Raw genomic sequence first — 13,083 nt, 5'->3', positions numbered from 1 at the left:
CAAGTGAGCCTTGGGGGCTCCACCTCGTCATCAACCCCACTTTCATGTGGAGTCCCCCAAGGTTCCATACTTCGACCTATCCTGTTTTCCCTGTATCTTCTTCCTCTTGGCTCAGTTTTAAGGAAATATGGCATTTCTTTCCATTTTTATGCTGATGATTCACAGATCTACTTGCCTCTTAAAAACAATGGAAGCCCTTTTAATTTGCTTTTAAACTGTTTTAATGACATCAAAGCCTGGTTGGCCTTAATTTTTTTAAATTTTAATGAAAGTAAAACAGAGGTCATCATTTTTAAACCTAGTGGCAGCCCAAGGAACTTTACAATGGACCTAGGTCCCTTTGGACCCTTTGTCACTCCAGTGGCCACAAATTTAGGAGTAAAAAATGGATAGTGATTTTAAACTAGATACTCAAATCAATTCTGTAGTAAAAGCCGGGTTTTATCAACTAAGAATTTCAAAGGTCAAACCGTTTTTATCGTTTTTAGACTTTGAGAAAGTTGTTCATGCTTTTATTACCTCAAGACTGGACTATTGTAATGGTCTATATATGGGTGTTAGTCAGTCCTCACTCTCCCGTCTGCAGCTGGTCCAGAATGGTGCAGCCAGACTTTTGACTGGTACACGTAAATTTGACCACATAACCCCAGTCCTTGCATCGCTGCACTGGCTCCCAGTTCATTTTAGAGTTGATTTTAAGATTTTAATGTTTGTTTTTAAAGCTCTTAATGGGCTCGCGTGAAAATTGCTCATAAAAAAGTTTGTCTGGAGCCCTGACGTGTGAGCCAGATAAGTGTCTTTGTGACAATACGCGCTAGAACTCATGGGAAATGCAGTCTTCATTCTGACTAAACACTACCGTTTTTGTCCACAGGGGTCGCCAAAATCAACACAAACTGAAAGTTCTTTGTAGGGGCTTTACAGTAAGCAACAGTTGGTTCCTACCCTAACCCTCCTAACACTAAACCAATGCACTCATGGAGCTTGAAGCCATGGCAATAATTTACTTAATTTATTTTCCTGTTGCCAAGTTCATTGACATGAACATTTAATCATCCGTCTGTTACTTTCAAGGAAATTTCAGGACAACAACTTCTAGAGTCTCTTGAAAACAGAGAACCACTGACTAGAACAGTCTGAACTCTAGCCACTACTGTTTTTGCCTCTTAAATATATTTTGTGTACTTTCGGTTGCCTTGTTTTATTTAGCATCTTGATTATAATTTTTTTTATTAGATTTTTGTTTTCTTTCCAGTCAAGTTAGTTTTGTTTAGTTATTTCTTTGTTTATTTTTTTGTTTGTTTTCCTTGAAAACCAGCTTTGACTTAATCCTATTCTGGGGTCCTCTCAATGCTAGTACAGGTGGGCTGGTCAAAGGTTTACAGGTGGTGGCTCACTAGGTCGAGGGCTTCTCCACTCTCAGAGTTTCATTTTGCATGCTTAATATCTGTTGTGTTCTGTGTGTCTTTTGCTTTGCAGTGTGTGTGTGACCTCCCCCTTATCTCCATATTGAGGGTAGACTAGTGACAAGTAGTTTGGATGCTGATGATGATGATGTTTGCAGACAACCTTACTCCCTGAATAAATGTACAACCCAATATCAGTGACTGACTGAGATTACCCAAAATTTTCATTGGCAAGACGACACTAAACTGCTCACACAGTATTTCACTACTCACCAACACGAAGTTCAATGAAGGATTCTTTTTTATTGTCTGGTATGTAACATGTGTATCTCCCTTCATCACCAAGTTTCACTCTGGACAGTTTCAGTGAAATGTTTCCGTGCTTCAGTTCATCAGTGAACAGTGATGTTTGTCTTGAGTACGATGGATGTTTAATTTCTATCAGCTCCTGTCCTCTACGCCACACATGGACATATCTTGGCTGCAGGTCAGACCTCGACCACTCCACTGTGTAGCTGGTAACATCCTCGGCAGGTTCAAAGTGACACGGCAAAATGACGTCACCACCAACTGTGGACACTATTGGCTGAGATGAACCAATTAACTGAGACTGACCTGAAAAGAGAGGATATTTTATCATTAGTTTTTTTCTAAATTACACACAATATTCCAGCAATTAATGAATGTTTAGTGAATGTTGCTGCAACAACAGTGCAGATAATAAAGTTATCAGTCTAGTCACACATGTCTGGGTGAGGCAACTGACAAAGCAACTAATGGCAAGTTTATTAGAGCACTCCTATTAATCAAGATACCTGCAGCTACAATCTGTTTATGCCCTACCATGGGACAGAGTTCAACAGCCCAGTTGACCTTTGTCTTGAGGCAGATCAAGCACTTCTTTAGGCTCTAGAAGGCCATTCCTTAAAAGAAGCCCCCGAAACCAACAGAGGGAGCAGCGTCTGTGGAAAATGCGATTTGAGTGTAGGTGTTTCGATACGTCATTATCGAAAAAGAAAAGCCATTCTGCTGCGCGCTTGCCAGTCACCCAAAGGGACATCCCCTTAGCCAAGTAGCCAGGGCGCAGGATCAATTGGAGGCATAGTGACAGGAACCGTCAACTGTCACATTACCCACACTTGTAAAAGCTACAGTAAGTACGTTTTTTTTTGTTTTTTTTTCAATAGATTTTTATTGATTTTTATCTAACAAAACATCGACAACATACAAGTGCTCTCTGTATTCACATATCAATACGGAAAGAAAAACAAGCCACCATCCAAACCCAAATGTACCCAAACTTAGCTCATGACTGTCCTTACCCCAAAAGTAAAAAAGGCATCAGAAAGGAAAAGACAAAGAAAAGCAAAAAAAGAAAAAAAAGAAATAAATAATAATAATTAAAAAGGAATTGATTTTTAAAAAAGTAAGTAAACGAAATACAGACAGATAAACAATAAAATTAAATCTAAAATACATAAATAAATTACACAAGTAGATATAGTCGTATAAGATCTAAACAAAAGCATTGAAGGGGAGAGTTAGAGACTGGCAATAACACATCTGATACCATAAATCATCTAGTGGAAGTATTCCAGTCTAAAGTATATCTCCCCTTATTTACAGTGTCCCGGAGGGGTGGGGGTAAGTAACTCAGAAAAGCCGACCATGTTACCTCAAACAGATTATCATCCCCTTTCATTCGCGCAGTAAGTCTTTCTAAGGGTAAAACTTTATACGTCTCTTGGTACCATTGTGTGACCGTTGGAGGTTTGTCACTTATCCACTGCTTTAAAATACATCTCCTAGCCAGAAACAGAAGTTTGTCACAGAGTTTAAAATCTGTTCTACTCAAAGATAATGTTTTTGACGGCAAGCTTAATATGAAAAGGCCAGAATCCTTTGTAACTTTGCGTGAGAAAATTCTACTCAACTCCTGGGCTACATTACTCCAAAACCTTGCAATCAAACGACACTCCCAGAAACAGTGAATGTATGTCCCAACAGACATATTACATTTGATGCAGAGAGGGGAGATCTGCTTATCCATCTTGTTACGAATGAATGGTGTTATGTGGGATCTATGGAGTATTTTAAATTGGGTTTCTCTCATTCGGTTGCAAATAAATGTGGTTTTGGCAGAGACTATTGCTTCATGCCAGTCATCTTCAATAAATTGCCCACCAAGATCTCGTTCCCACTTCTGTATCACCTTACCTATATCTGATGAATCTAAGGAGTAGAGCAGTGAATAGGAATGAGAGAGAAAATGTCTTGTGTCTTTTCGGTTCAGTACAAATAACTCTATATCACTGGGAGAGGGAGTGTCTGTGTGGAGATTTTTCACAATTGACAGAATAAAACTACGGAGTTGAAGATACCCATAAAAGTGTTCAGGTGCAATGTTGTATTTTTGTTGAAGCCTTTTTTATGCCAGCCTTTTTTATGCCAGCTATCAAACACTCTATTATTAATTCCTGGGGCGAACTCCTCATTTCTGGTCACAGGCGTTAATGCAAAGGATGAAATGTTTTCCCCCAAATATTTTGTAAGGTCTCGCCAGACACTGATAGTGTTGTAAACAATAGGGTTGCGTTTAATGTGTGGCAACCTCTTTTTCCCAAAACTAACAAGTTTACTCAGCAGAGAGTAGGGAGAGGAGAACCATTCATAGATACACGCTTCAGATTTTAAATGAGACTGGAGCCAGTCCCAGACTATTCGGGTGTGGCAGGCCCAGTTATAAAATCTCAGATTGGGTAGGGCTAGGCCCCCTCGTTCCACTGGCAGTTGTAAAGTCTTAATTTTAATTCTGGGTCTTTTATTGTGCCAGATAAATCGTGAAAAGGCTTTTTCTAAATCTAAAATAACCTTCTTTGATATCCATAATGGTAACATCTGCAAAGGATAAAGCAACCTGGGGAGTATGTTCATCTTTATAAGACTGATCCAGGAGAGGGGATGGTCATGCCATCTCTCAAGGTCATTCTTAACTGTTCTGATTGTGGGCACAAAATTAAGTCTCCTCAGGTCCTCAACATTTGATGACACTTTAATACCAAGATAAACAAAGCCCAAAGTGGCCCATCAGAATGGAAAATTTGTAACTGAGCCTGTGCTACCATAATTTCCCAGGGGCATGGCCTCAGATTTTGTGTAATTAACTTTATAGCCAGATATAGAGCCAAATGAGTTGATAATTGACAGAGTGGCCGGGACTGACACCTCAGGCCTTGAAAGAAAAAGTAAAACGTCATCAGCATATAATGCTATCTTATGAGTGGTCTTGCCTAAAGTAATGCCGTGTATTTCGTTACTGTTCCTGATTCGTTCTGCTAGAGGCTCTAAAGTAAGGGCAAAGAGGAGGGGGGAGAGCGGGAAGCCCTGTTTTGTCCCTCTACCTAGCCGGAAGGGAGAAGAACGCATACCATTGGTTAAGACACAGGCCTCTGTTGAATGATAAATAAGTTTTATCCAATTTATAAACTCCTCTCCTAATCCAAACCTGCTCAGGACATCCCACATGAACCCCCACTCCACCCTGTCGAACGCCTTTTCCGCGTCTAATGATATAGCTAGTGCCCGGTGTTGCATCTCCGAGGAGTACTGTACTACATTAAGAAGTCTTCTCACATTAGAGCACGATAACCTCCCCCTGATAAAGCCTGTCTGATCATCATTTATAAGTGAAGGTAAATAATTCTCCAATCTTCTGGCCAGCACTTTAGAAAGTATCTTGCTGTCCACATTTATAAGGCTCACTGGTCTATAAGAACCACATTCATCTGGGGGTTTATTTTTCTTTAGGATTAAAGAGATATTGGCCAAATTTAGAGAGGGAGGGAGACATCCATTTTTGAAGGAGTCCAAAAACATATCAGTGAGAGGGCCCACCACAATCCTGCTCATTTTTTTATAATATTCCGGCCCATAGCCATCCGGCCCTGGTGCTTTCCCACTTTGAAGTGTGCGAATAGCATCCAGGACCTCTTCCCTGGTAACCTGTCTATTCAGGAGTTCCCGTTGTTCTTCTGTAAGAGAGGGGAGACTTATTTGATCCAGGAAGGATTTTCTTAATTCATCTGATGAATTGCATTCGGTGGAATATAACTTGTGATAGAACTTTCTCATAATATTGTTAATTTTTTTGATTCATGAAATTTGTCTCCATTCCTATCTTTAAGTGATGATATTAAATTAATGGCATTTCTGCCCTTTGCCAGGCGGGCAAGAAGGCGGCCAGGCTTATTGCCGTGTTCATATAGCCTCTGTCTAGCGAAAAGGATAGAAGCCTCTGCTTTGCTTGTTAGGAGTTGATTAAGCGCCGATCTTGCTGCTTCTAAGTTTTTAAGATTATGTTTAGATGGAGACCCTTTAAATTTGTTCTCTAACTCCTGGATTGACTGTTCCAATTCCAATTGCTTCCTGATTGTTTCCCTCTTATGAGCTGCTGTGTAAGATATAATTGACCCCCTGATAAACGCCTTAGCAGTTTCCCATAAAAGGGAGGGATCGATACCTGGTGTATTATTCGTCGCCATAAAAAGTTCCCATTGTTTCTCCAGAAAATCCAAAAATGGGGGGCTACTTAGAAGTGAGGAATTAAGTCTCCAGTGGTGTGAGGAGGGATTGAGAGGGGGGGGTATCGTCATAGATACTGGGTTATGATCAGATAATATATATATATATATATATCTACTACCTCTCTAGACACTAGAAAATAATCAATTCTTGATAGAGATTGGTGGGGGTGGGAGTAAAAAGTGTAGTCCTTTGTTGTCTGGTTTATAATCCTCCAAACATCAAAAAGACCCAGGTCTGCACCTAGCTCCTTCAGCCTTGCTGTCTTTTTTGATATAAAAGCAGGTTTTGATGGAGATTGGTCAACACTAGCATTCTGAATGCAGTTAAAGTCTCCTCCGAATACTGTGAAGGGGGTTAAACGTGAGGATGTCGCTGCAAGCAGCCTAGAAAAGAAATAAGGCTCGAATGCGTTAGGGCCATAGATAGAGCCTATGAGGATTCGTTCCCCATAAAGGAAACCTGAAATAATAACAAATCGTCCCTCATCATCCTTAATAACCTCTTCTAAAGTAAATGGTAATTTCTTATGGATGAGAATGGCTACTCCTCTACTATGTGAATTGAAGGATGAATAGAACACCTGGCCTACCCAGTTTCTCCTTAATTTAATGTGTTCCAAATCTGTCAAATGTGTTTCTTGTAGAAGGGCGATTTGTGCATTCTCTCTCTTTAATAAAGAAATAATCTTCTGCCTTTTAACAACATGGCCGAACCCCTTGACATTTAAAGAAATAATCTTAATGTCACTCATGGTTGTTAAATGAAGATAAGATAAATCAGTAATGCACGAGCCAAATTACATTCGAGGTTGTGAGCAATGAAAAAAAAATATATAAATTTGACAGGATATAGTGGTGGTAAGGAGGTAGTCTTACATTTCAGAGCACTGTGAACAAAAAATCTGCCCCTAAACAATGGGCATTTAACACTGAAATAAACCTCATCAGGTCTAAGCAAGAACGAAAAACACAGCCATAATAACCCGATTTGTGTAACAGTTACAGGTGGTTGTATGACGCTGAAAGCGTAGGTAACACCGAAGAAGAGCAACAACCTCAATCTCTTTAAAATAACTCCCGCCCCCACGACCCAGATGGATACACATCCTTTTAGAGCCCGAAAATAACAAGGATTCTGTCAGATCCCTTGCCCCTCAGGGGTCATGTAGCTCTAGCCATGGCTCTTTTTTTTATTATTGTTATTTAAATCAGATTAATTTTAATTCAACTTTTAACCCTTTTTGTTTAACATCACAGCCTTTACATCCCTGACTTATCATGTAAGTGCAGTATTAGTTAGGCTAAACATTTTTCAAGCTTAATGCACAGCTGAATTTAGATTTTAATACAGCAGTTTAAACTAAAATTACCGAGAGACATCTCGCCACAAAATATTTACCTATTTACCCAGTGGTAATCGATGCACAGTTCACGGCAGTCCGTCCACAAATGCCTGCTAAGCTCGGGGGGACTGGAAAGCATGTTTCTCTCCGTTGTAGGTGAAGCTTAGGACGGCGGGGAACTGCATGACGAAGTGGATGTTCAGTCCGATCAGACGTTCACACACCTTGTTGAAGCTGCGCCGCTTCTCCTTCACTGCAGCTGAGAAATCTTGCTGAATGTACAGTTTCATCCCCTCATATGTCAGCTGCCGTCTCTCTCTCAGTGCAGCCATGATCCGTTGTTTATCCCCGGAGTTGTGTAGCTTGATAATGACGGGTCTGGGGCGGTCGCCACGAGCGGGACCGGGCCCTCTGTGCGCCCGGTCGATTTTAATTATGCCCCGTTTAGTATTCAGTATTTTCGGCAGCCAGCGTTCAAAGTAAGCAACAGGTTGCTCACCTTCGTTTCCTTCCTTTAAGCCAATGACCCTGATATTGTCCCGTCTCGTCCTGTTCTCCATGTCGTCTGCTTTTTCAGTGAGAATTTGTAGCTTCTTCTCAACTTCCCGGAGCTTGTTTTCGGTGGTAGCTAGCGTGTCCTCCAGTGTGGACACTCGGCCCTCAGCTTCATCTAGTCTTTTATTGTTGCCTTCCACCCGGGTTGTCAAAACTTCCAGTGCGTTCTCTTCTAATAACTTGGCGATGCTCTGAGTAACTTCTTGAGCTAGCTGCGAGTAGTCACCAGCACCTGAGCCGCCATCTTGCGCCTCAAGGTTCGCTCGGTCACTTGTTACTCTTTGAGATTTACCTGGATTTTCGGGCGGAACCGAGCTATTTTCCTTGCTTGACATCGTTAGGAAGCTTAGGGCGGTCAGCGAGATGTAAAAAAGTCCGTCTGTGGTGGGTAAAATTTAAGTTATGGTCGATGGGAGCGGGAGCTCAGTGCCAGTCCGACCTCTCAGCTCAGTGACGTATTAGCAACCTACAGTAAGTAAGTTGATGAAAGTGAAAGTAAACTCTGCAACTTGGTCGGAAATCTCAAGACAATACACCGTCAGGTCCCTTTATGAACCTCTCCCAAGCGCGGCACACACACGTGCAGGAATACACACACAAAGTAGCTGTAAAGGCACTTACAGAAGACGTACCGTACCATGTCTCTCTCACCATGAAACACACTCTTCTTGTGTGTGTCTGCTTGTGTGGAGGGAGGGAAGGGGTTGACAGAGGTGAAAAGAGGGAGCTAACAGTGTATTGTCTTGAGATTTCTGGCCAAGTCGCGGACTTTACTTTCACTTTTGTCAGCTTACTACGATGTGTTCGAGCTGCGATTGGCTGCTCCTGCTGCCACTTGGAGGGATGGAGCGGCATAACTGCTAAGTGTGGCAGTTGACGGGTCCTGTCACTATGCCTCCAATTGATCATGCGCCCTGGCTACTTGGCCAAGGGGATGTCCCTTTGGGTGACTGGCAAGCGCGCATGACTCTTACCCGGGAGATGTGGGTTCAATCCCCGCCCGGGCCCTCTTCACCTTGCCAGCACATCTCTCCCACTCTAGCTTCTCTCCACTGGCTTCCTGTAGGATTTAGAATAGACTTCAACATCCTTCTGCTGACTTATAAGGCTCTTAATGATAAAGCTCTATCCTATCTGAAAGAACTAATCATTCCTTACTGTCCTACCAGAGCACTCCGCTCCCAGAATGCCGGTCTGTTAGTGACTCCCAGTATCTCTAAAAACAGACTGGGAGGTAGAGCCTTCAGTTACCGGGCTCCTTTACTGTGGAACCAGCTCTCTCCATGGGTCAAAGAGGCAGACACTCTAACTACATTTAAGTCTAGACTTAAGACCTTCCTTTATGACAGGGCTTTTAGTTAGGGCTGGTTCAGGTAGCTCTGAACCATTTCATAGCTACGCTGCTATAGGCTTAGACTGCTGGGGACACACCTGGTTACACAGAGCCCTCTCCTTCCTCCTCCCCTCCTCTCCCCAACCCTCCTCTCCTCTCCTCTCCTCTCCTCTCCTCTCCTCTCCTCAGTATATTTTTGAACTGTCATTTTCTGTTGTACTTTGTAGTTTGGCCTTGGTGTCTCGCACTCTCTCTGTGTTTCCACAGATCCACCGGAGCTCCATCTCTCTGCACCAGCCGCCGCCTGCATCGCCCCCCCCTCCCATCCTTTCCCCTGCTGTTAGACCGGCCTCCCCTCCCTTCCCATGGACCAGTCTGCCACCCAGTCCTCCCCATTGAGCTGGCCAGCTCTCCCGGCCCCCCCCCCCCCCCCCACCAGAGGCTACCTTCATCGACTCCTGCTAACATTTCCATATTTTGCACATTCTGTGACATAAACTGTAAACTGTGTTGTCTGTAACAACATCTATTGCACGTCTGTCCGTCCTGGGTGAGGGATCCCTCCTCTGTTGCTCACCCTGAGGTTTCTCAGATTTCTCCCTGTTAAAAGGGTTTTCCATGGAGTTTTTCCTCAGTCGATTTGAGGGTCTAAGGACAGAGGATGTTGTTACGATGCCATGTAAAGCCCTTTGAGACAAACTGTTTGTAAAAACGGGCTATACAAATAAAATTGCCTTGCCTTGCCTTGCCTTACTGAAAAAAGTAACGGCGTTACTAATACTAATTCAGTATCAGTAGTAAAGCGTCAATCGAGACCTGGAAGTCGCTCTCATGAGGCCTTGAAGAAGTGGGCGTATGCAGGAGATCGGATACAACTTCATAATGGAGATGGCTGAATGCCAGCCATCGAGGCTTCATGAAGGGAGGCTGCAACTCATTGACTTAAAGATTGGCTATAATCTTTTCTTTTTTTTCTTGTGTCTGGCAGCGGAGCTCAGCAGAGCCTTCACATCCCAGTCTGGAGCAGACAGAGCAATATGGAACAAGAGGGATGGCTGTAAAGCTAGGGACTGGTCCACGATGAGGAGCAGAGACAAGGCCCACCCATCAGGCCTTTCAATAATATGAATGAAAGTTGATATGATAGTATGACTTTGTCAGTGAATGAGTTTCACTTGTCTTGTCGTATTTATCCATTGAAGTGTTGCTTCCTTAACCTAAAGGAAGAACTCAAGGTTTCTCAAACTCATCCTAAATATGCTTTTAAATGAAGAGAAGGAAATTTGTCCTCAGATCCCAGCAGTGCAATAAAGTGATGGTAAGACAACTGAATGAAAAATACATATAAAAAGTCCACAACAGCAGCAGAGAGTTCACTTCAAGTATCAGCAATGATACTTCTTTCAGGTATGTTCTGCTGACATGGTAGATGAGGAACAGAGACAAGATTATAGACTCTCATGACAGCAGTCCACCGTGTTCTTATCTGATGAGGCGGAAGCACGAATTAAAAGCTAAACGTCCTGCCTTGATAAAACAAACAAGCACAGCGCCATCAGCTTGAAATGCAAATGTAAACACTCCTGGTCTGAGCTGGTCTGAGCGCATCAGAAATGGTCCCACTGGGACAACAGCAGCACTCCGTAGGGGGCACTGTGAGTTCCCAGAGACCACTGGGGCAAGGTGGAAAGCTCAGCCGATGACGTTGGGGCCGCTCGAGGCAGAGGTGGAGGCGAGGCCTGCCGAGCTGCATTCAAACATGGCAAAATGATTATTCATATGGATCCGATGAAAGAGCAACACTTCGGCATAAGGCTGCGCAGCCGACGGAGTGGCAATGGACAATCCACTTCTCCCGGTGAGGGAGGTGGGGTTTCCCCCTTCTTACCCCCCGTGGCTGGGCTTTCCGGCTCTGTATCCTCAAAAGCACCCAGAACGCGATCCACAAGAAACTCGAACAGCTCCACGGACCGAGGCAGGGTGAAGCTGAAGCTGGAACAGGAGCAGAGACACCACAGCACACAGAACCACCTGGATCCGAACGATGGGAAGAAACTTCATAGGCAGCCAGAGCAGCATTTAGCACCGGCAAGCAACAGCCGCAAACGCCGAGCAATAGCAGCAGTGCAAAATCTCATGGGCCTCATGTATCTGTGGGTTCAGTATTAAACTTTTCACACTTCTCATTTAATTTGTTCAAATATCATTGTGATCTTATTTTTGATATTTTATGTATGAGGTTACCTCCGACAAAGGGCATCAGGAGAAGATGGACGACCAGGGCACTGATGGTTGTGAGTGGAGACTGAATGGAGAGTCCAGCCATCTGATGAAACATTATAGGCTACAGCTCTGGAAACACAGAGAAATAGTGAAAACATAAAAATCATAACTGTACATCAAATTCGCCTTAATTAGTGTTATTGATAAATCATTTCAAAATTTAAAAAAAAATATCGTTCTAACACCCCCCCCATTACTCCAGATACTCACTCTTTTAGTTCTGACAGTATATTCTTAGAGATGTTTATATATCCTGGAAAAAGTAAAATAAAAATCGGCCTTGCTATTAGGCATTGTGTAAATTAAGCAGTTTTGTAGTTTTAAAAATTGGAGCACATAAAAACCTACCTTAATTTGTGTTGAGTAAATTAGCTATTGAGGACGATAATTTCCATGCTTTGGTCTGTTCATGTCCATGGGCCTCATTTATCATTGTGGATACACCTTTTTTTACACCCTTTTTCCCCCGTTTTGTGCGTACGCACTTTTCTCCGCCAAATTTGGGATCTATCAAGCCAAAACCTGACGAGGAAAAGTGCAGACATTTACACCCATTTTGACCCTGGCGTACCGGCATTTACACCTTTTTTGAGGAACAGGAGGAATTGGCGACATCGTTGCTGAGTCAGAGAACTGCAGTGTGAGAGGAAGAGAGGAGCGCGGAGTACATTTAGAAGAGCACAGTAGGATTCTTTGAAGTAACTGTGGTAGTGGTGGACCGTTGATGCTGGCAATCCAACCCACTCTATAATAACACTAGGCTCTATGTTAATTGATAAACAGAGCGGATTGAGGATTGTGCTTTTTTGATTAGGCTATGTGTGACGTCCGACAAGGATCAAACCATCCAAGTTTAAAAACACACCGGCAGCAGCGCACACTGATCTGCAGCCTAGACTGTTATTATTCTGTCACCTGAGTTAACGAGGTGCAAGTGTGTTTGGAGCTGACGAGAGGAGAGAATAAAGAGCGAGACAACACGGCCCTGAGGAGGAAGGACTCAGCTGTAATGGAAAATGACCTAAACCGAGTCCAGTGTAGAGCTGTAACTGTGTAGTGGAAAGGTGTGCAAAGTAATGGTAACTATCGTCCTGCTTCCTACATTGTTTTAACATCTAGGTAAAAAAAAAAAAAAAAAAGATTTTCTGGGATAAAGGGCAGATTACATAAGATTCTTCTTCTTTCTGCTCCCTTTTGTTGAGATTTGGGAGATTTTTGTTTATATTGTAGCTTATTAAAATGCAAGATCATTTTTCTGACTGATTTATTGCCCGATGTCGCCGTGTATCTGCTTTCGGAGAAGTTCCGCTTTTTTCCCCGTCCTCCGCCCGCCTCGTTGTCACTTTGTTGTCACTTTGTTGCTGCTCCACAGAGCGCACATGGCTAATTAAATATGCACGTGCTGACCATATATAGTTGTATATAGGCATTCCGGGGGCGGAGTAAGAGGTGTGTTCACGTGTGCACCATTCTTGGGTCCGGTGTGATTTATTGCGGAGAGTTGTGCGTACGCACAGTTTGATAGATCTGAAAAAAGTGTAAATATTTTGTGTGTACGCCATTTTCGTCTTTTCGCCGTA

At 42.9% G+C, this 13,083-nt stretch overlaps 1 long non-coding RNA gene across 1 annotated transcript; it reads right to left on the bottom strand.

Moving 5' to 3' along the window:
• Positions 1–1,890: 1,890 nt before the first annotated feature.
• Positions 1,891–11,919, bottom strand: LOC146968472 (uncharacterized). Its single transcript, XR_015034332.1, has 3 exons — positions 11,852–11,919; positions 11,465–11,572; positions 1,891–2,021 (listed from the first exon to the last, which is right to left on the bottom strand). It is a non-coding gene; the product is annotated as an uncharacterized LOC146968472 (long non-coding RNA).
• Positions 11,920–13,083: the final 1,164 nt, after the last annotated feature.

The sequence above is a fragment of the Trachurus japonicus genome, chromosome 18 (assembly GCF_045865225.1).
Source record: "Trachurus japonicus isolate A0001 chromosome 18, Traja_1.0".
NCBI lineage: Eukaryota > Metazoa > Chordata > Actinopteri > Carangiformes > Carangidae > Trachurus > Trachurus japonicus.
The sequence above is the reverse complement of the archived record's forward strand: the minus strand, read 5'-3'. Positions and strand labels throughout refer to the sequence as shown.